The sequence below is a fragment of the Stigmatopora argus genome, chromosome 17, assembly GCF_051989625.1.
Source record: "Stigmatopora argus isolate UIUO_Sarg chromosome 17, RoL_Sarg_1.0, whole genome shotgun sequence".
Classification (NCBI taxonomy): Eukaryota; Metazoa; Chordata; class Actinopteri; order Syngnathiformes; family Syngnathidae; genus Stigmatopora; species Stigmatopora argus.
The window spans coordinates 8,561,618-8,583,429 of record NC_135403.1 but is presented as its reverse complement, the minus strand read 5'-3'; the positions used below and the strand labels follow the sequence as shown (position 1 = coordinate 8,583,429).

The window sequence follows — 21,812 nt, the reverse complement described above, 5'->3', positions numbered from 1 at the left end:
ATGAAGGCATTTCCTTCCAGTATCTTGTTGTTTTCTTACCGTATTTGACCAAAGTTGTTAAACTGTGATTACTATATTTGTTATCACGGAGTTTCATTGCAGTCTTTTGTCCATCATGTTTTATTGTTGTTAATAAACTATTACATTTAAAGAAAAAAAAGTTTATCCTCAATATATCCATCTTCTATACAGCAACTCCTCATTAGAGGCATCATAGACAAATCTCATATAGACAAACACTGCGACTGAAAAAAAAATTGCATTGCATAATGACAATCGTTGCTAATTCTCTCTCGGAAGTGCTATATTCTCATAAATACTGTCTCCTTGCTGGGTGAGCAATGTTCAGCCACTAACTTATCTTTTGGTGTTCAAATCTATAGGTTTTTGATGGCTGAGCACATAAATGGGTTATCTAAAATCCAATATATATTGGGGGAGCAGTCGCAAAGGGAAGGGCGCATGAGACTGTATCATGTTGATCTATAACCTGACCGCAAACCAAGGGCCCATTTATTGTCGATTTCACCCGAAAGATGGGCCTGTCAGTTGGGTGGGAGCTTGCCGCTGTTTATTTTCAAATCAATACTCAATTACTATAAGGAAGATCCGGTCTCTCATTTTCAAGATGAAATTATGGACTGCTCCAAAAATGCTTAGTTAAAGCAAAACTAGTGTCAAACTCACGACTATGCAGTATAAATAAAACAATTCTAACAACAAACAGATTTACTAGCTATCTTCTATTACCCTATCAATGTTTCATTATTCTTTGCAACAAAGAAAAACCTTTTCAAAAAGAAATACCCTTTTAATACAGAACTCATCGACTTTAGCAACAAACAACTCATCATCGCTTGTATTTAATGTACTTCCTCATGTTATTGAACCGAATTCAAATGCAACAAGAGACTCTTCATAATTCATGCCATTGATTTGCTAAATGCCAGACATTTGCCACAGGACATAGTGCTGTCAATAGCTTTAGTGTGTGTGTGTGAGTCTGTAAATTACTTCACGATGGGGCAGTTTCTGGGTGTTTATCACAGAGAGAAATGGATGGTAGATGACATAAATTGACATAGATTGTCGGGCTGTGAATCAAATGCCAGCCTGGTTAGCCAAGTCTGTAAAAAAATAAGCTTCATGAATAGTACAGCACTTTTTTGGCCCGAAAGACAGACATCATTCACCGTAACAGACTATGACACACAGACTTTGCTCTTGTGAAAGTAGGCTAGATATGTCCGAGGGGGACTACCAAGCCCTTTCAAAAGCACTAACAAGCTGTTCTGTTGTGGTTTTTGTTGTGTCCACAGCAGCTGGACAGGTCAGTCAAAACAGACATGAAGCGCCGTTAAAAACAATGCTGTCTTGGAAACAGACAGCACAAAAACTTCTGTGATACGTTACGACAGTCCAGACATAAACGGGTCAGAGCAGTTGAAAGGAATCATCATTAGAAGTGGTTAGGGAATGCACAAAATTGTTAACAATCAGGAATAGTTTTTTTTAAAGGAATTATTCCGTACATTCATTGCATTTCAGTGTTGGTGTTTGGTCAAGTGCAACACTTAAAAACAATAACCAGTGGTTTATTGTGTGGGTTTTCTTTCTGTAATCATGGCATTGTGGACTAGAATATTTTGCTCTTTGTCCAGACTAGTATTAATAAATAAATGGAGTAATTACCAACTTAAGTGTTTGTGCTAAAATATCAGTAAAGTAGCTAAAAGCAGATTCCCAAAACAGCAATCAGCAAGTAATTAGCTGCTTTAACAACTAATTTAGGCAAATGACAAAAGTAATTTGTTCATTTTCTGAATGCTCACAAGGGGCTTTTTTAGGATGTGGGGGGTAGTAACTGGAGTGCCCGGAGGAAACCAATGCAAGCCTGGGGAGGACATGCAAACACCACACATTGGGGACCCACCTGGGATCCGTGACCGGACTGTTGGTCGCCGGACTTTTGGTCGCCGGACTTTTGGTCGCCGGACTTTTGGTCGCCGGACTTTTGGTCGCCGGACTTTTGGTCGCCGGACTTTTGGTCGCCCGGACGTTTGGTCGCCGGACGTTTGGTCGCCGGTTCAAAGGATCAAAGTTTTGAAGATACATTGTATCACATAAATACTTACAATATAAAATACAATACAACTAGAAATGCTGCTGAGAATGCATGAAGTTCTACATTTTATCTACCAGACAGTTTGCTCAATTAATGGATTTTTTTAGTGCTTTAACATCCAGACTTTAATTGTGAATCTTAATTGCTCACGTAATTGCAGCACATTAATTACTCAGAAGAATACAAAATTAGTTGCAGATCAGTCTATACTGATAAGGCACAATTATGTCTCCTGAAGCAAGTTTTTAATCAAGATTCTGATATTCAAACACAGCCCAGTCAACTGTCATAAAAAACTAACTTCCTATTTTATCCACTTTTCAAATGTCCTCCGTGTGTTTGGTGTGCAAGTGTGTGTATATCTACTTTATGCATAATGAGGTATAGTTATTTCATGAACTGGACTTTTGAAGACTAGCATTTAGTGACTTATTTGAAGTAGATGAGTAGTGAAGGGATTTAAATGCTTTTGAAGGAAGAAATGCTAAATTTCAATCAAACGGCACCAATAATTTAGACTTGTACTGGCATAAGATCCATAATTTAGATAATGTAAATCTGGAGAAACAGTACATAGCAAGAACACAATGGCATGCCTAGAACTGATTGACTGACCAATTGAAATATTTGCCAATGTGCTGATATGCCGTTGAGAAAAGTAGTTCTCCCATCAAGACAAAAGAAAGAAATGTGTAATTAAAATGGATAGAGGTATAACATTGTTTTTGTGGATGGGACCGATGCATTACCAAATTCAATAATATGGAAATTTGCTGAGAAGTTTTTGATAAAGCGACTGTAGTTTGCGTGTTGTGTGCGCATCAATAAGTTTTAATTCTGGTTGCAGGACCATTTTGCCACCAGTCTTGCAGATAGCTCAATTAATTTCTTCTTCGCCACAGGCGTATCTATCATTTATTTGTGTGTTTAGTTATTAGATGGATTACTCCTTTAAATGAATCGGATTTAACACTGATTTACTTTTTTCCCCACTTTTGCATTTTGTATGAAGAATTACAATTAAAATAATGCCTTCAGAGTAGTTTAAGTACTCTTTTGGGTAGTGATTTAGTTGTTCATCTATTTGTATCTCTTTAGCTAACGGCTCATCAATTTCCAAAGTGTCCTTCTTGACAATTCTAAGTTCTAATGTAGGCATTTTCTATACCCCATTACTCCTTTCAAATGATCATTGGTCTACTTAATTACATGATAGTTGAATTATAGCCTCATTGGGGGCCGTGACCTTGAAGAAAAGTTGTGATGTGACAAATGACATCTCAGTGTTGAAAGCTAATGGCGGAGGAAAAAAATGGCACATTATTTTTGGGTGGGCGTTAACACTCCCTGGTCACTTTGACAAAGTTAAAATGCAAAGTGGAACATGAACTCTATAAATACCAAACACTTTGATGGGTACACATGCTTGAATAAGGTCTGATATGCAAACATAATTAAGAGAAAATGCCTCTTTAAGACCACAATCACACTAATAATACCTTTACCTTATAATACTGCATTGCATAATTTTTACATCTGTTTGCATTTCAATGCATAAGAGACAAACAGAAGCTTAATGCTCACAGAGCTTTATGGGGACTTTTGTAAGTTTAAGTTGTATTTTTTCTTTTGTTTTAGTAACCTTTAAAATCATTATGCTCAACCGTCATTAAACAAATGGCCCAATATTTGGAGAGTGTTTGGCAGTCCTGGTTAACCTAACTTGATGAAACTCCAGCTCTCAGTGCCACTACTATCATTTTTGATGTTCAACACCATCACCACATCAATCCGGCCAGCAAAATCCCCTGAGATGGGTTTTTTTTTTCTTCCAGAGCCAACATGTGAAATATTGCTTTGCTCGATGTTCAGTCATGCGAGAAAAAAATCATTGCCTCTCTCTTGCTGTAAGGTTGAAAGATGGCTATCCATACTGTGAGAAAAACAATAGCTTGGAAGGTACAATGAATAAGCAGGTCAGCCTGTGCTTTATATACTTTCTATTTCTAAAAGTGGCTCTAGAGTACTGAATAATTGGCTGCCTTTGGTTGAATTCCATAAATATACAGTTCGAATGACTGAAATCAAACCTTAACTATCATACTTCTTATTCTTCTGAAACCCATGCATAGTACATAATAAGATCACTTTTAAGACAGGTGTGAAGAAAATGAGAACAATTTGTCTATTTAAGAGGGCACTGAGTCTGTACATATTTTTTTAGAACAGTGCCCAACGTAACCACTGGTTGTAAACCATATGAATTGTATCAGATGAATACCTTTAATGGTAATTATATGGTAGAAGAAATATGAAAAAAAATTACGGTGGGCATTGGATTACTAAAGCACATTGAAAAGCAAATGTACAGAACTTTGGTCACTTGTTAATAAGACCGTGAGAAGAGAAATCTTAATTAGGGGGGCTCTTATAGAAAGGTTTTGACAGTGATAAGACAATGATGACAAGATGGCAAATTGGCTTAGCAGTAATGGAAATGTGCAAGCCTGGTGTATGGTGTAAGCAAAAGGGCCTTTGTCTAAAAACGACAATGTCAGTCGGCATATAGACAGGGTCACTTCACCAGATCAAGCAAGGGTGAGAGGCTGATCACTTAACTCTGAAAACACGTAGAAGATGTTTCGCTCTGCTGAAGCTACATGCAATGGAAAACCTACCGCATGGAGGAGGATTCCATTCGAAAAGAGAAGAGGTGGACTTTTTTAAGGATGAGGTGCTTGGAACTTCGAATGGAAAATAACATCTCGAGCTCAATGCTCACATACTTTGCTACCCCTGAGTTTCAATATCATTCGCATTTGGTAACTCCATGGGGTGTCCATAAAGCATTTAAGGTTTAGAAGTATCTCCAATACTTGAGGGATCAGGACAGTGTTATCAACCTCAGAATTGATTCGAGCACTGTTCCATTGACATGGACAAAGACCATATCTTGGATCTGTCCACCTGGTAATGGCCACAGCTCAAGGAGGGTAGAAGACTAAACCAAGCAGACACTGCGCTCATGTGTCAGTCTAGCTAATGTCAAGAGAAGGCGTTTTGACAATGAGGAAATGGGGAGGTGACCCAGCTAGGCCACAGCTCTTATTGCTTTGACCCTCCCACTTGGCCTTGTCATTGTTTTTCAATTAATCCCAGCCACTTTGTGGCAAACGACACAGACAGATGGCAAGGTCTTTGTCAGGGTTCATGAAAGGGGCGAGGCGGATACTGCTTACTGGTGGGGAAAAGTGAATTTTGGGGCTAAATGATACACAGCCCTGAGCAGAGCAGCTGAGGCAGATTTCTAAGTGCTGATCTATTCAAAGTGCAAGGAACCAGGAAATAAGGTGAAGGAGTCTCCTGGTCGAGAGGATATTAGCCGGCTACGTCGAGGGAGAGTAGTGCATGATGAAGAGATGTAATTGAAATTTAATGCAGTTCATCGATTAGGCTGCAAAAAAAATGCATTGCTTTGTACAGAACTCGTTTTTTTTATACCTAAAATTGTTCAAATGGGGTTTCCTTGGAAAATGTACCATACAATTGTTTTCATATCACAAACTCTTAGGTCAAATTATAAATTGCATAGCCTGCCCTTTTGATGATCAAACTAGTGAACAGTTTGCTGATTGTATCCTCCACTTGTTTTTATCTTATTAACATTACCGTGTGCATATTCTTCCACAGCCACAAAGAGGGGCCCCAACGACCACAAGCTAATGCTATTAGGACCATTAGTTGCACTGAGATGAATGTGCAGCAGTCAGTTTGCGGCGATCCCTCCACTTTATGGCCCACTAAAGCATAGGCATATGTGCCGTTAAGTAGCTCTCAATGGTTGTTAGTCGAGGCCTAACTTTTCCCCGGTGCTAAACTATTGATTTTGCATTAGATAAACATGAATCTTGTAAATAACAGGTGCACATGGATCCATTGGGCCACCCCATTGTGCTGTCTGTGTAGAGTAGCGAAAGAGTGAGAGAAAGACAGAGAACGGGAGAGACAGGGAGCGTTAAACATTAGGCGACACAAAGTGCAAAGCTTCATTTGAGGCGTAATTATCTTTTGCAGCGAAGTGCAGTGAAGGGACAAATGGGAGCGCCAGAGGTGACATCGATTCTTTGATGGTAGACAATAAAAGGTCAAATCTTAGAGCCAAAAGACCATTGAGGGGAGAAATAGACACTAATAATGACTAACAAATGGAATTAAGTTCAAAGTTTTCTCTTGAAATGTAACTGCGCATGCACCTGAGCTGAAATAAATATATATATATATATATATTTTTTAATTTTGTTTAGAGAAACTGACATTTTTGTCTCTTTTAATTAATTTATTTTTAAGGGCAAACCAGTTCTGCTTATATAAAAGGTGACCAAGACCATGTTATCTTTCCTGTTATTAAAAGGTTATGAAAATGTTTACAAATCTGAACTGAGTAATACTTATATACTTCTAGTAATACAATTATGAGCTATGGGTGAAAAGGCATTCAGGTGTAACCCCAAGCAATGTGTCTGCCACACTTTGATGCAATCACATATTCCTATTGATTAATAACTGGTCAAAGGATTCCATTTCCCAGACATACTATCTCCGTGTATTGCTGCACATTTTGCTGCTGGAGCATCCCCCAGGACAAATGTGTTTCAGTTGAGCTGATCCAATCCTTGCTCTATTGTTTTTATGTACTTCTGTTTAGTGCTCCCTCAGCTCCGCTGAATACCTTGTCTGTTTAGAGGCCAATAAACATAAATCACACTTGTTAGAGGTTTTCATAAATCCTCTCTATGCAAGAGAAAAGGTGGTCTAACGGCATGGTGAAGCCTATTGAGAATTGGAAATGAATTTCTGTCTTGGTAGTCTTCAACAACGTTATTGGTGTCATTAAATTCTTGATGAAAAATCTGCGTTATATGAAGCCACAAACTGTATCGGCAAGCTATTGTTATCAATCAGTATGACTTACAGTGCAGCACACTTCATTTGTTGAATGAAATCTCCTAAAAGGCATTTACTGGAATCTTTTTCATCCTTTAGAGCACTGGTGTCAAATTGCCGGCCCGGGGGCCAAATCTGGCCCGCCCCATCATTTTGTGCGGCCCGAGAAAGTAAATCATGAATGAGTAAAACATTGACGCTTATTTTTAATGATAAACTACCGGCTACTACCTGTACTCTGTTGGTCACATTTCCGCTATTTCGGGATTGAAAGGGTGCATTTACCTTGCTAAAAATCTAGGTCAAGGGTGTCAGACTCGGGTTGGTTCGCGGGCCGCTTTAACGTCAACTTGATTTCAAATGGGCCGGACCATTTTAGATATTATATTTCGATTTTTTTTAAATAAATGGATTAAAAGAACTGCATTAAAAGTCCTGAATATTCAGTTTTTTTATAGATCTAAAACAATGTTTATTTTATTTAATATATTTTTAGATTTCACAAAATGATTTTAGAACTAAAAACACAGAAAAAATGGATTAAAAAAATTACAATTATTGATTTAAAAGGGGGAACATCAGGAAATGTAATATACATCTATACTCTTCATTTTAATTTGATCCTAAAACAGAAAGTCGGCACTCATGATTTACTTTCCCGGGCCACACAAAATGATGCGGCGGGCCAGATTCGGCCCCCGGGCCACCACTTTGACACATGGTCTAGGTTGTTCCATAGATATTCAGAAAGGTCGCATGTTTCCTTGTTACTCTATTCTTTCGCATCTAGTATATAGTCTTAAACAAAAAACGGATGTACAACAGCAATGAAAAAAATGTGTTGACATCCAGAGCCTCTCCATCTCCTGAATCTTTGGGTCAAGACGTGCAAGTTGGAGATTGGATAAGATTAAAAGTGAAAGCTTTCTAGTTTTATTTAACCCTCTTCCACTGATTCAATATGAAGCACGTCTGTGTGCAGATGATAACTCAGTGCAAAAGGTTGACGTCAATACGACTGAGTGACTGTCTACAAGAGCATGCGCGTGTGCCAGCAACCATGAATGTGGTGAGTCTGTGTCCAAACATACATGCGTGCATGCGAGTTTAGATGTTTGTTTTTTGCTAGTTATTTTTTTTACACTTAAATTTGTACCCACATGCATGCACAATAACGCACAGATGAAACTGCAGTTTAGCCTGTGATCAGTCTAGCCTCCAAGGCTATAATGATAGTAGCTGTTTTCTGAAAAATTGCATGTAAAAATTCTCAAAAGAGGATAATATGAAATTTTTTTCCCACTGATTAAAACGTGGAATTAAAGCTTCTTGGGTATAAAATACAACAGTAACCATCTGAAGTACTACAGACGTGTTGAGAAGACACTCAGGTTAAACATATTGAGGCGATAGAAAGCAGAATTATGGACAATGGCTTTTGTTGGTCCTGCATTTTATGACATATTTGTTATTATTCCATTTGATTATAGATCTAAACATTACATTGTTTCATATTTTTTGTTCTTACAAATTATCAATATCTCCGAGGCATGTTTCTTTTTTCAGAAGAATTTGTTTTTAGGTTTCCATCCAGTTTGAAACGTTGCAATTCCAACTATGATTCCCCTATTTTCTTTCCTTCTGACTGTAGATGCTTGAAATGATTTCTCCTCATGCTTGCACTGATAAAATGTTTGGAGCCTCACTGAGGAAATATGATTAGATCTCAGGGAGAAAAAAAAAACGTGACTTCAGCCTTTTCTCAAAACAGCTCCTGGGCAAAAACTTCTTATAGTACACATTTTTAATCTACAAAAATGTTCAAACAGATGTAGATAGTTCAACCCCAACAAGGATTTGGCTTCTTAGTTTCTGACCATGCTTTGTTGATTAACAAAACGTGTTAACTGATTTCAAATTCACCATTAGAAAGACATCTGAGGGGTGGGGGTTGGCGGGGGTGCTAAAAATACAACTGTGTGTGAACATGAATTTCAATGTGTTAATCCTAAACACAGCCATTTCCTAAAGCACATGTGTCAAAGTGGCGGCCTGGGGGCTAAATCTGGCCCGCCGCAGCATTTTATGTGGCCCAGGAAAGTAATCCATGAGTGCCGACTTTCTGTTTTAGGATCAAATTAAAATGAAGAGTATAGATGTATATTAAATTTCCTGATTTTCCCCCTTTTAAATCAATAATTGTAATTTTTTAATCATTTTTTTCTGTGTTTTTAGTTCAAAATCATTTTGTAAAATCTAAAAATATATATTAAAAAAAAGCTAAAATAAACATTGTTTTAGATCTATAAAAACTGAATATTCAGGGCTTTTAATCCAGTTCTTTTAATCCATTTAATAAAAAAAATCTAAATATTATATCTAAAATGGTCCAGCCCGCGTGAAATCAAGTTGACGTTAAAGCGGCCCGCGAACCAACCCGAGTCTGACACCCTTGTCCTAAAGTAAAAAGTACGGCACACTTGTGAGATGATAATATCTATATTGCTTCTCCTTAATGCAGCCCCACTTTCATGTTCTGTTATTCAATGGCCAACTGTGTTTGCACTGGAATGACATTGGGGTACGTGAGCCATACTTTGATTTGTGGTTCAAAGTTAATGCATGTTGGCTGACCTTTGCTTACACACGTATGTGACCGATGCATGGTCAGGCACCATGCCTAAGGGATTAAAACCTCTGACTAACAGCAACATTTACAATCCCTGACCTCTTGCATCACTTTCTCAGCAAATCGCAAACTACTAATAACTAGTATTTATTTTCTTACTTGATATAAAGGAGTTTTTCTGTCATTGGGGTAGAAATTGGACTACCCGGAGAAAATCTATTTAATATGTAATATCTATTTCTTAAATTGATATAAAAGATATAGTAGATGTTGATAAAACTGCTACGGTATAGTAAGTTACATATGCAAATGAAATAAGTATGAATGGAAAGTATCTGGAGCTTTTACACCGCTATTATAAAAATATCAGAAAATAATTCCTTCAGGGATATTGGCTTCCTAACTTACATGATTTACATTCCATGACCGAAAATATTAAACCTTTTCCCATTCATTTTTTTACCCATATGTAATATGTAGTGCAAGTCGGGCCCTTGGGTAGTGCACATGCTGCTTGTTTTTGCACCACACGCAAGTCGATGGCAGTCCATCTGGCTAGAAATGGCAATCGCTTTGCCCAAGGAAAACTACACAGGCAACTCATTTGTAAGTGTCACAGGGGTCCCTTGTGTCCTCAAACACTGTAATGAGTAATGATGGTTAGTCTACTAAGGATCTGTCCTCCCGTGGTGTCGACTTTTGCAACGACACTTAAATTTAGTTTTGCAACGTTTATATGAGCAGCAGGCAACTTAATAATGAACACAGTGACCTTCGAGTTTTTGACTTAAGTTTAAACTAGAGCTGAACAAATTGAGGGGGGAGGGGGGTTACAGTCATTATGTCTATTTGGGGCTTTGCACCAAATATTGCCATATTCAAATTCGGCAGTTTTTTCACCAGATGACTTACATTAAGGGTGTCAGACTCGGGTTGGTTCGCAGATCGCTTTAACGTCAACTTAATTTCACGTGGGCCGGACCATTTTAGATATAATATTTCGATTTTTTTTAAATAAATGGATTAAAAGAACTGGATTAAAAGCCCTGAATATTCAGGTTTTTTATAGATCTAAAACAATGTTTCTTTTAGCTTTTTTTATATATTTTTAGATTTTACAAAATGATTTTTGAACTAAAAACACAGAAAAAATGATTTAAAAAATACAATTATTGATTTAAAAGGGGGAAAATCAGGACATTTAATATACATCTATACTCTTCATTTTAATTTGATCCTAAAACAGAAAGTCGGCACTCATGATTTACTTTCCCGGGCCACACAAAATGATGCGGCGGGCCACAATTGCCCCCCGGGCCGCCACTTTGACACATGTGACTTACATAAATAAACAAACAAACGGAAAAAAAACAATATCATTTCCTACAATGAGACGATTGTGATGGTGATGCTCAAACGATATATTGTGCAGGCCTAGTTTAGACATGCATTTTTATGTTTTATTTATGAATGAAGAAGCGCAATGATTAAATAATCAGCAATATTTTATTGTGGGAGAACTACCCTAAAGTAAACCATTCACAAATGTGAAACCAATTGTTGAATTCATTTATATTTACCCACAATTGCCCATCATTTTAGTTAAGAAAAAAGCCTGTCATTTATTTTGAAAGGGTGATATTAAAAAAAAATGGATAGATAAGAATAGAAATTACCTGAGAAACTGCATGTGAGGCTTGATGACCAAAAGATCCCTTTATAGCGTTTTAAACTGGCGAGGAACCTGCAAGATATACAAAAAGAATTAGATAAGTCAATTAAGATGGAGGATTTTATGATGCATATGGAATAGCCATATGAACAAGTTAAAGCAAAATACAGTATGCAAGAAAAAAAGCATGCACACAGATGGAAATTAGAGTTTAATATATTCAAGGAATTATAACTCTTGAAATCATATATATTTCTTGAACAATTGCTGGTACCTGCAAACATTTTCCACCAGAATATATCCATTTATATATGCATTTATTTAAACATAAGATCAACTGAAGCTATTCTGTGCAAGAGAAATTGTTTAAAACCACCAAAGTTACAGAATCCTCAAATACATGAACATTTGTTGAACATCTTGTTCCAATTCAGATGCATTAATCTGATAGATGCAGAAACCAAGTATTATTTCTGATAAAGATGTGACACATGAGCTGTATAACAGGAAAAAAAGCGGAATAGCAGAGTTTCAAAACCCAGCATGAGCCAATGTGCATTGTCTAAAAGCCACAGCTGAAACAATCCATCAAAAACAGCTCAAAGAAGATTTTGACATTTCTGCAACTCTATTCATTTGCCTCACTTTGACAGCAGGTGAACAACTTTGCACGCCACTGGAAGAAAAGGAAGCATGTAGGAAGCACCTACCAAAAATGGATCTCCACTTCAATGACTGATTAAAAAATGGCAATGTGAGTGGGTTGGAGCACAGTAAGTGTCACGGCTAGGTTTCATCATTGTTGGAACCTGACACGTTTACTTTAAATAGCAAACGCACTGCTGTGCTATGGAGTCTAACTCATTTCTCATTTTCTGAACCACTTTTTCCCCGCTAGGGTCGCGGGGGGTGTTGGAGCCTATCCCAGCTGACTTCGGGACAGAGGCGGGGTACACCCCTGAATTGGTGGCCAGCCAATCACAGGGCACGAGGAGACAAACAACCATTCACGCTCACACTCATACAAAAGGGCAATTTAGAGTGTCCAATCAGCCTACCATGCATGTCTTTGGAATGTGGGAGGAAACCAGAGTACCTGAAGAAAACCCATGCAGGCCCAGGGAGAACATGCAGACTCCACAGAGAAAGGTCCGAAGCCGGAATTGAACCCAGGTCCCCCCCGATGTGAGGCAGACACGCTAACCACTCATCTGCTATGGAATTTAAAAATATATTACATTATTATTTGGGGTAGTTCTTTTTAAGAGTGCTTCCAGCCTTGTAGAAGGTTCTAGGCTCTGGAATGTTTTTTTTTTGCCAAAATGTTTTTTTCTTGCATAAATGTCAGAGCTGACTGTGTATTTTTCAATTGCCAAAGGACAAAAAATAAATAGAAATAAAAAATCATGCATAAAATGTGTGTGCAAAGGTGTGCTTTGTTAGACTGAATGAAACAGAACATCCCTTTGCAATGCAAATTGACAAACACAAGGGATCTTCCATAAATTACCCATTTCCTTTGGTTTGTGATCAGATGTTTGACATCCGTGTAAAATAATACATATATCATACACAATTAATTGGCGATAGATATACAATTGTGATTCAGTGTGATGGAAAATCGTTTACATCTCATAACTAGTTGAAAACCTAACGATACAATCGCCCAGGCCTATTGTATACTACCTTTATGTAACTAACGAGTTAATTGCACGGTCATAACATCTATATGAAGACCATGAAAAGCATTAAGTTAGACAGAAAAAAACTATATTTAAAGATGCGTTGTGTTGAACCACTTACCAAATTGTGTTAATCGTGTGATCATTCTTGTTTTTGGTTCTTGAAGCCAGGTTCGAAATCACTGTTCACGTCATTAATATGATTTTACATTATTATAATATGATTTGCGGGAATAGATGTGTTATATTTTATGATATACCGCAATCGGAGACCACGTTGGTGGGATAAAAACAAACATAAGAAAAAGTTTAAACCGTCAAACTCCTCCGATTTGTCCCGTTCTTAATCCTCCCTCTACTGTCATCTATATTCGTCAAATTTCCAACCGAAAGGTCCTATTTTCTGTTGCAAAAAGCTAAATAAAATGAGCTAAAATGAATGATTTGTTCCAGTTTGTACATCGTCAAGTTATCGCAACGTGATCCATCCAGGAAAAGGATTTACTACCAGCTGTGTTAACTCAATGGTGATTTACTGTGAACGCTGTCACACAAATTGTTTTATGCTTAATTGTTCCACTTATTCAAAGTCGATGTCTGTTAAAATATCCAAGTATGTAAAATGATACGTGAATATTTAAATATGTTTGAACATTGCTGCAAAGAGTGCTTTAGATGCCAAGTCACGGGGAAAAAACGGAGAAATAATAATACAATTTTCTTTAAACCGGAAATGACGACATATCGTTAGTTAACATGTGAGAGTTTTCTTCCCAAGAGGCTATTACATTCGGCCATATTGGGTGGGTTTCAGAATCAGCATCTTTTAAACTAGCTTTTCGACCCAAGGGGTTGTAAAACAGTTTGGGAAAAGGAAAATAGTATGTCATTTCTTCCTAATCTAAAAAAGTGCTTCCTTTTAAGAAAAAAATAATAAAATAAAGATAACAAATTAAAAATGTAGTGTGCAATGTTAGAGATTTTTGAATGTTATTTGCATGAGTCCTGGCCTTAACCCGTAAACCTACGGCAGGTCCACCTGCAGATTCTTTTAAATAAAAAATAAATAAATAAATAAAAATTATATATATATATATATATATATATAATTTTTCTATTTTTATTTATTTATTATTATTTATTTTTTTATTCAAAAGAATCTGCAGGTGAACCTGCCGTAGGTTTACGGCATATATATATATATATATATATATATATATATATATATATATATATATATATATATATATATATATATATATATATATATATATATATATATATATATATATATATATCCTATATATATATATATAGGATGAGTGGTTAGCGTGTCGGCCTCACAGCTCTGGGGTCGTGGGTTCAAATCCAGGTCGGTCCACCTGTGTGGAGTTTGCATGTTCTCCCGGGGCCTGTGTGGGTTTCCTGTGGGTACTCTGGTTTCCTCCCACATTCCAAAAATATGCACGGTAGGCTGTTGATTGGCCCAACACTAATGAGGATAAAGCGGTTAAGAAAATGAATTAATAAATGGAATATATATATATATATATATATATATATATATATATATATATATATATATATATATATATATATATATATATATATATATATATATATATATTTGTTGCAATGATTGGATTTCCTTGTCTGGAGGTTGAAAACTACCAAATATTTGCAGGTTTTGCACTGATGAGTTGCTTCCCTCTAAATCGTATTCACCCTGCTTCCCCTTGGAAAAAGGAATAGGTCATTGCAATTTTATTTCTCTGAAAATGATTAAAGTGAAATGCTGATTACTCAACAAAGGGAAATGAGACCACAGCCCAATTTTCTTCTTTTTTCCTCCCCAAATCGGAATTGGCAGGGCAACGTTAGGTGGTTAGGTTCAATCCAGTATTGCTGATGAACGGGCTGATTTCTATTAACCTGTAGCCTTTGGATCAAACTGACTGTAACATTCGGATGCTGAGCAAGCGAGAGAGAAAAATAGAGAGAGAGAGAGAAAGAGAGAGATTTTTCCAGGTAACTTTATGAGACAGAAAGTCTGCTTAATGGACTGGGAGATTCTTCCTATCCAGGCTATGCGGAAATAATAGCAACCTGGTCAGTGTTCAGGAAAAATGGCTTCTCCCTGTTAAATCCCTAAGTGAAATGGAAATTAGGAAATTATTAGTAGAGTGATCAATCATAGAGTTGTAGGTGATCCTGCATGAAAGATCCCCAATGTTCTCTGCGATGAATTTGTGAGAATGTGTGTGACTTTTGAGTGATTATTAAATCATCGCCTGTCTCATTGGTTCAGTTTTGTGTGATGGAGAGTCCATCTACTATCTTGATGTTACGATTACGCCATTGTTTATTGACATGAAGCAAGAGTGTTAAAAGTAGTTTGGGGAAAGTAATGTATGTTTTGTGACAGGCTATGGACAACAGAAAAGACCGTTAATTTTAGTTTTATTGAGGGTGTAACAAAACACGTTATTTTGAGTATGTTTTAATTACAGGACACCCCATCATTGAATGGGTTTATTTACATAAATAAAGGAAGCCTGATTATAAGTCGCATTAGTGCAGCAATAGCAGCATTTATCTTTTTTTTCTCCATCTTTTCACATTGTTATTGTTTCATTCATTCATTAGTATTGTATTTTTTTCTACTTATTAAAAAAATGAATAAATGAATTATATTTATTCCTTTTTTTGTAAGTAGATAATGACAAAAAAAATCTTCATTCATTCATTATTGTATTTTTTCTACTTACTAAAAAAAGGAAAAAAGGAATAATATGTATTCCTTTTCTTAGTAAGTAGATAATGACAAATCTTCATTCATTCATTATTGTATTTTTTCTACTTACTAAAAAAATGAATAAATAACTAACATTTATTCATTCATTTTTAGTACGTAGATAATGACAGAAAACTCTTCATTCATTCATTATTGTATTTTTTTTCTACTTACTAAAAAAATGAATAAATTAATAACATTTATTCATTCAGTCAACGACAACAACATAAATCCCAACACGAGCATTTGCCTAATTTACTCAACAGTTCTACATTAACTTGCTTAGCCACCATCTTATTTATATTCTCCAAAAACCCACCATCCACCTTTTTTATACTACAAAAGTGGTTTGGGAAAAAAAAAAGATTGATGCTTTGAAAAGAGAGTAGTAATGTAGTGAAACAAGTCCTGTGATGAAAATGGGCCTTGTGATGAAAGGGGGATGGGAAAATCCTTTATATAAATTGTCTGTATGGGATGGAATGGAAGGTGAGGAAGACTCAGTGAGAGTAATGACCACGGGGGGAGAGAGAAAGAGAGACAGACGAGAGAGAGAGAGAGAGAGAGAGCGAGAGAAAGTAGAAGATGGGGATGCAGCAAGAGGTTGTGCGCTGATCACTCATGATGGCACCTTAGAGGCCGTCCTGTAAGGAAGAAAAATGAAAACTATTATAGACTCGCTGGGCTATGTTGGCTTTGATGTGTCAGCAGTTATTAGCCAGGGACACCAGTTTTCACGTCCCAACGTGTAAAAGAAAATAATGCTGCAGAGGAAAGAAAAGAAACTACAGCTTTTATACAGCAAACTTTCATGATAGGGTGAACTCTAGAGATAGTTTTTTTTTTTATCCCAACAGTTTTCTTTTAATATAGGCTAAGAGAAAAGTTTTAATGCCTTTTAATTTGCTGTGTCTCCCGCCTAGGATGGGCTCAGGCACCCCCCGCGACCCTTGTGATGATAAGCGGTACATAAAATGAATGTATGAAAACTATGGGGGGAAAATGCAACAATGGTTTAATCTTAAAATGAAAAAATATATATTTGTCATTTTACATCAAATCTAGTGAACCTAAATAAATGCACTCTAAATAAATGACTTTTTAAAGTATTCTACTGCTGTTTTCACTCTCGCAGTAACAGTTAAACATTCTTAAAATTTCACTGAATTAGGACATCAAGAAGAATTAGTAGAAGCTAATTTTCTCAACTGTAATTAAATATTATTTGGTCATTAAACTCTAAGCACTTTTCCTGCCTCCCTTATTATGTTTATACGAAACTGTGCACCACAGGTGCATATACAACATAATTATATTTATTGGTGAGCTTGAACATTTTACAGAGCGTATTTAATAGAGCATATTTTATTTTATGTTCCTCAATCAGCAGTCTAACATAACCCAATATAACACGAACATATCCACATACACAATTTACTAAATGACAGACACTGATGGACTAATTCACATATTTGTGATTACTATAATACATATAAACTGTTTTATGTGAATTTTATTTTGGCATTCAAAAGAGAAATGGCATTTTTAAGCACTATTTAATGACATCACTCTTATTAGTTAGTGCATTCACATCTAGGATGATACATGGAATTGGATAGTAGGGTTGGTAATGTAAAGTTCTTTGAATGACAGAGGGCTATGTCGAGGTTTTAACAACAACAAAAGAAAGCCAGTGTTTTTGCTGCAGATGACAAAACAGACTGAGAGCGAGGCGACATACTTCAGAACACATTAAGGCCCAACGACAACTGCTGTGCTGACATGATGTCTGCATGCTGGACAGAAGACAAACTGTAACTCAGCATCCAACAAAATATACACGTTAAAACGTAAATTTACATTTACATCCAACTATAGTTGGTACTGTTTTTTCATTTATTCATTTATTTTCCCTTCCGCTTATCCCCACAAGGTAGCCGGGGTGCTGGAGCTTATCCCAGCCAACTAGAGGCAATAGGAGGGAAACACCCTGAACTGGTTGTCAGCCAATCACAGGGCACGAGGGGACAAAGAACAATTAATGCTCACATAATTTGTGTTCATCCATTTTACCATGCATATTTTTAGAATGAGGAAACCGGAGTACCTGGAGAAAACCCATGCAAGCATGGGGAGAAGATGCAAACAACACAACGTATGACACTTTATCTTCATTAAAACAATTTTAATTGCTATGGTACTTTTTGGGGAGATGCATTTATTTGTGAATAGATTGGAAAAAAATAAATGCATGACCTTACTGTGCATTGTGAAAGAAATGAATATTCCTCAGAGATTGTTAACCTTTTGTGAAGTTATATTACCCTCTAGTGGGGAACTGAAAATGCCGTTTTAAACAACCAAGCTATAATCCATAATTAATAAAACATCACTTGCACATATAATTCAAATTGTTTATATGATTTGCAATAGATTAATATAAGTATAATATATATTTCTTGCAAACAGATTGTAATGGGATGGACAATATTTTCTCTTGTCGCATAGATATTAAAGAATGTATTGTTAAATTATGCAAAATCTTTTAAACACTTCATATTCATCAATAATTTGGAAAAATATAAAACCACACTGCAGCTGAGAAATAGTATTATTAGTATCATTTTTCACTAGACAACAATAATCGATACTTAATAACATATAGCGTATTAAATAGTATTTGGAAATGATAATAGTTGTTGTCCAAACAAAGGATTATTACTGCAGGCTATATTTAGAATGAGGTTTTTACACTTATTATCATATTCTAATAGCTTGCCCAATGGTGCAGTTTGTTATGCAGGTTGAGCGGTCAACCAAGACACAGTCCATTAGCCCAAGCAAACCTTACTTTGCAATGCTACACAAAGCATACCTTATTTGTTTCACATTAGTTCCTTGATGTTGCATGGCATGCTCTACCAACAGAGGCAATTTATCATACAATTTTGGCACAGCCATGCTCCGCTTACTAAACCACTCCTGGTCATCCACCAGTAGCTCCTTCAGCAAATAAATTAAACATGTGTCATTGAGCATGCTAAATGGCTTGCAACACATAATCATCGAAATAATTACGAGGCTGCCATTAAAGTTGGCGAGATGGATGAAACGTGAACTACGGTGGAAAAACTGGAGGTAATGGTGCAGAGGGGTTTAGTTTTTCTGTATGATTTCCTTTGGTCTGTTTTGTTCAGGATTGCAGACTCAAAGTGCTGATGGACAATGGCATGATTAGGCTAATCAGAAGAAGCCGTGAGGAATTGTGGGTAGCCTGCGCCACCTCTCACATCTTTCTTTGTCCTACTCCGTTTCATTAATCAGCAACCCGAGGCCTCGTGGAGTTCGTTTGTTCTCACGTGGCAATCACAGAAAGAAGAAATCTTTTGGAAACCTTAAGACTATTGCCGGAATCTTTTTTTTTTGCACAAGCAATATTACTTCTATCCAACAAAACAAAACATAACAGAATATGATCTGAAATATCTATTTTAATGAGTCAATTAATGGAAATTTGATACCGGTGCAACACTGTAAAATAAGAATTGTATATTAATTATTAATGGAAATAAATCATTCAATCCGCTGCTTTGTTTAAACCACGTGTGTCAAAGTGGCGGCCCGGGGGCCAAATCTGGCCCGCCGCGTCATTTTGTGTGGCCCGGGAAAGTAAATCATGAGTGCCGACTTTCTGTTTTAGGATCAAATTAAAATGAAGAGTATAGATGTATATTAAATTTCCTGATTTTCCCCCTTTTAAATAAATAATGGTAATTTTTTAATCCATTTTTTCTGTGTTTTTAGTACAAAAATCATTTTGTAAAATCTAAAAATATATATATAAAAAAGGTAAAATAAACATTGTTTTAAATCTATAAAAAACTGAATATTCAGGGCTTTTGATCCAGTTCTTTCAATCCATTTATTAAAAAAAATCTAAATATTATATCTAAAATGGTCCGGCCCACATGAAATCGAGTTGACGTTAATGCGGCCCGCGAACCAACCTGAGTCTGACACCCTTGGTTTAAACAAATAATTATAGATTACATAATTTTACACAATGTTAGAAGGGTTTTAATACATCTAAAATGGTGAATACTGTTGCCAACCAGAAAGGATTTTAAACTAACCCAAACTGATTTGATAAATATGATAATCTTCCACAAAGATTATGTGGAGTTGGTTTTAATTTCCCCCCTCTGGATCATATAACAGCTGTGTAAACTGTATCCCAGCATAAAGGACTAATCTGAATGACAACTCTAAGCCAATAAGCAAACAATCAATGTGATCCTATAGTGCATTCCCAGTGAAACAGTGACATGATTTCCCTCGGGACACAAGTCACCACAACACAATGCTTCACAGACCAGGTTTGTGGTGTTCAATTACAAGAAGGAAATGTCATTTGAAAATAAGTGAGGTTATACTTTGGCAACTGGGACATGTATCATGAATGTCAATATGAGCAAGCTGAGATAGTAAACTGGGTTGCTTGAAAAAAAAAGTGGCAGCATTTATTGATATAACATAGCTTTGACGTTTATGAAATGTATTACTGTTGCCATTGTCCATGAGGCTAATAGGATATCACCTTAAAGAATGATACAATATAGCAAGCACAGTTCCTTCAGAATGAAACCTAATAAACTCATTTATATTCTCAGGAGAGTTGCTGCAGTCTATACCAGGAGACTTCAAAAGGAAGGGTGGAGAATACTCGGCTCTAGAGCCGCATGCGGCTCACAGACAAAATAAATGCGCCTTCTTATCATATTTTGTCTATGGGCTGGCTAAGTTACTTTTGATGCGTGTGTCGAGGGTGGACTCTTACCTTCAAATGAACATATTGTTGTTTTGTAAGGAGAGGAAAGTGTTATGGTGATAATATGGTTGTGTGTGTGTGTATGTGTGTGTCTGTTTTGTTAGGTCACTGTGTGGTGTGGCTCTTTGACTCACAGTTTAAATTTCTAACGCTTAAAAGGAGAGCTATGGGTTTGGATTATTTTATGAATTGTTCAAAACTGTGAAATTAATCATTTAAATCAATTGTGGGAATTTCAGCATTCAAATGAAGTGTGCTTAATTCATTTAGTTATATTTCCGTGCATTTTCTCGTAGCGCCTTCAACGTATCAATCCAACCCTCAAAAACTGTTTTATGGCTATAAAACCTCTACTGCAGCTACAGCTGCGACACATAAAAAAATAATCAATAAATCAATGCACAAAAATGGGGTAATATCCACTTCCTAGCAGCATTTCATGATTAAATACAAATGCTGGAGCTTTTCAGACATTACAACCGGGCCGGGGGGTGATTTTCCCTGGAAAAGACAGTAATGAACGTCAATGGCGTACGGGCAAACTTTGCCCGAAAATGGGGTAAAATCCAGCCGAAAACAGCATGTATTGATTAAATACAAATACTGGAGCTTTTTAGACATCAGAACCGGGCCCGGAGTATCATTTCCACGGTAAAAAGACAGCGATGAACGTCGATACGTCCATATACGTCCATACGTGAAACGGCCAAAAAAAATGCACTGCCACTGTTTAAATGTCTAGAAGTAAAAAACAAACACTAAAGTGCATGTCATCACAATGTTCATAATGTGCAATACTGTATTTTAAAGGATTAAAGCCCAACCCAAAAATATTTACAGCTCCCCCCACTAACTAATGCACGTTATGATGAAAACAATGTGTTTTTTTAAAGTATGAATGCCCAATCAATACGTATTTACAGCCCCGCCCCCGCCCCACCCACTGACTAATGCATGTTATTATGAAAACAATGTATTTTTTAAGTATTAAAGCCCAACCCAAAAATATTTACAGCTCCCCCCACTAACTAATGCACGTTATGATGAAAACAATGTGTTTTTTTAAGTATGAATGCCCAATCAACACGTATTTACAGCCCCGCCCCCGCCCCCGCCCCACCCACTGACTAATGCATGT

The 21,812-nt window shown here is 36.5% G+C and overlaps 1 protein-coding gene across 2 annotated transcripts in view; it reads right to left on the bottom strand.

Moving 5' to 3' along the window:
• The window catches only part of adarb2 (adenosine deaminase RNA specific B2 (inactive)), a 149,257-nt gene extending 135,699 nt beyond the window's left edge, over positions 1-13,558 (bottom strand). For both annotated transcript variants that reach the window (XM_077623937.1, XM_077623938.1), the window contains exons 1-2: positions 13,174-13,558; positions 11,375-11,442 (exon numbers count right to left, since the gene is read on the bottom strand). The gene's annotated coding sequence lies outside the window, so the exon portion shown is untranslated. The remainder of the gene's footprint in view (positions 1-11,374; positions 11,443-13,173) is intronic.
• Positions 13,559-21,812: the final 8,254 nt, after the last annotated feature.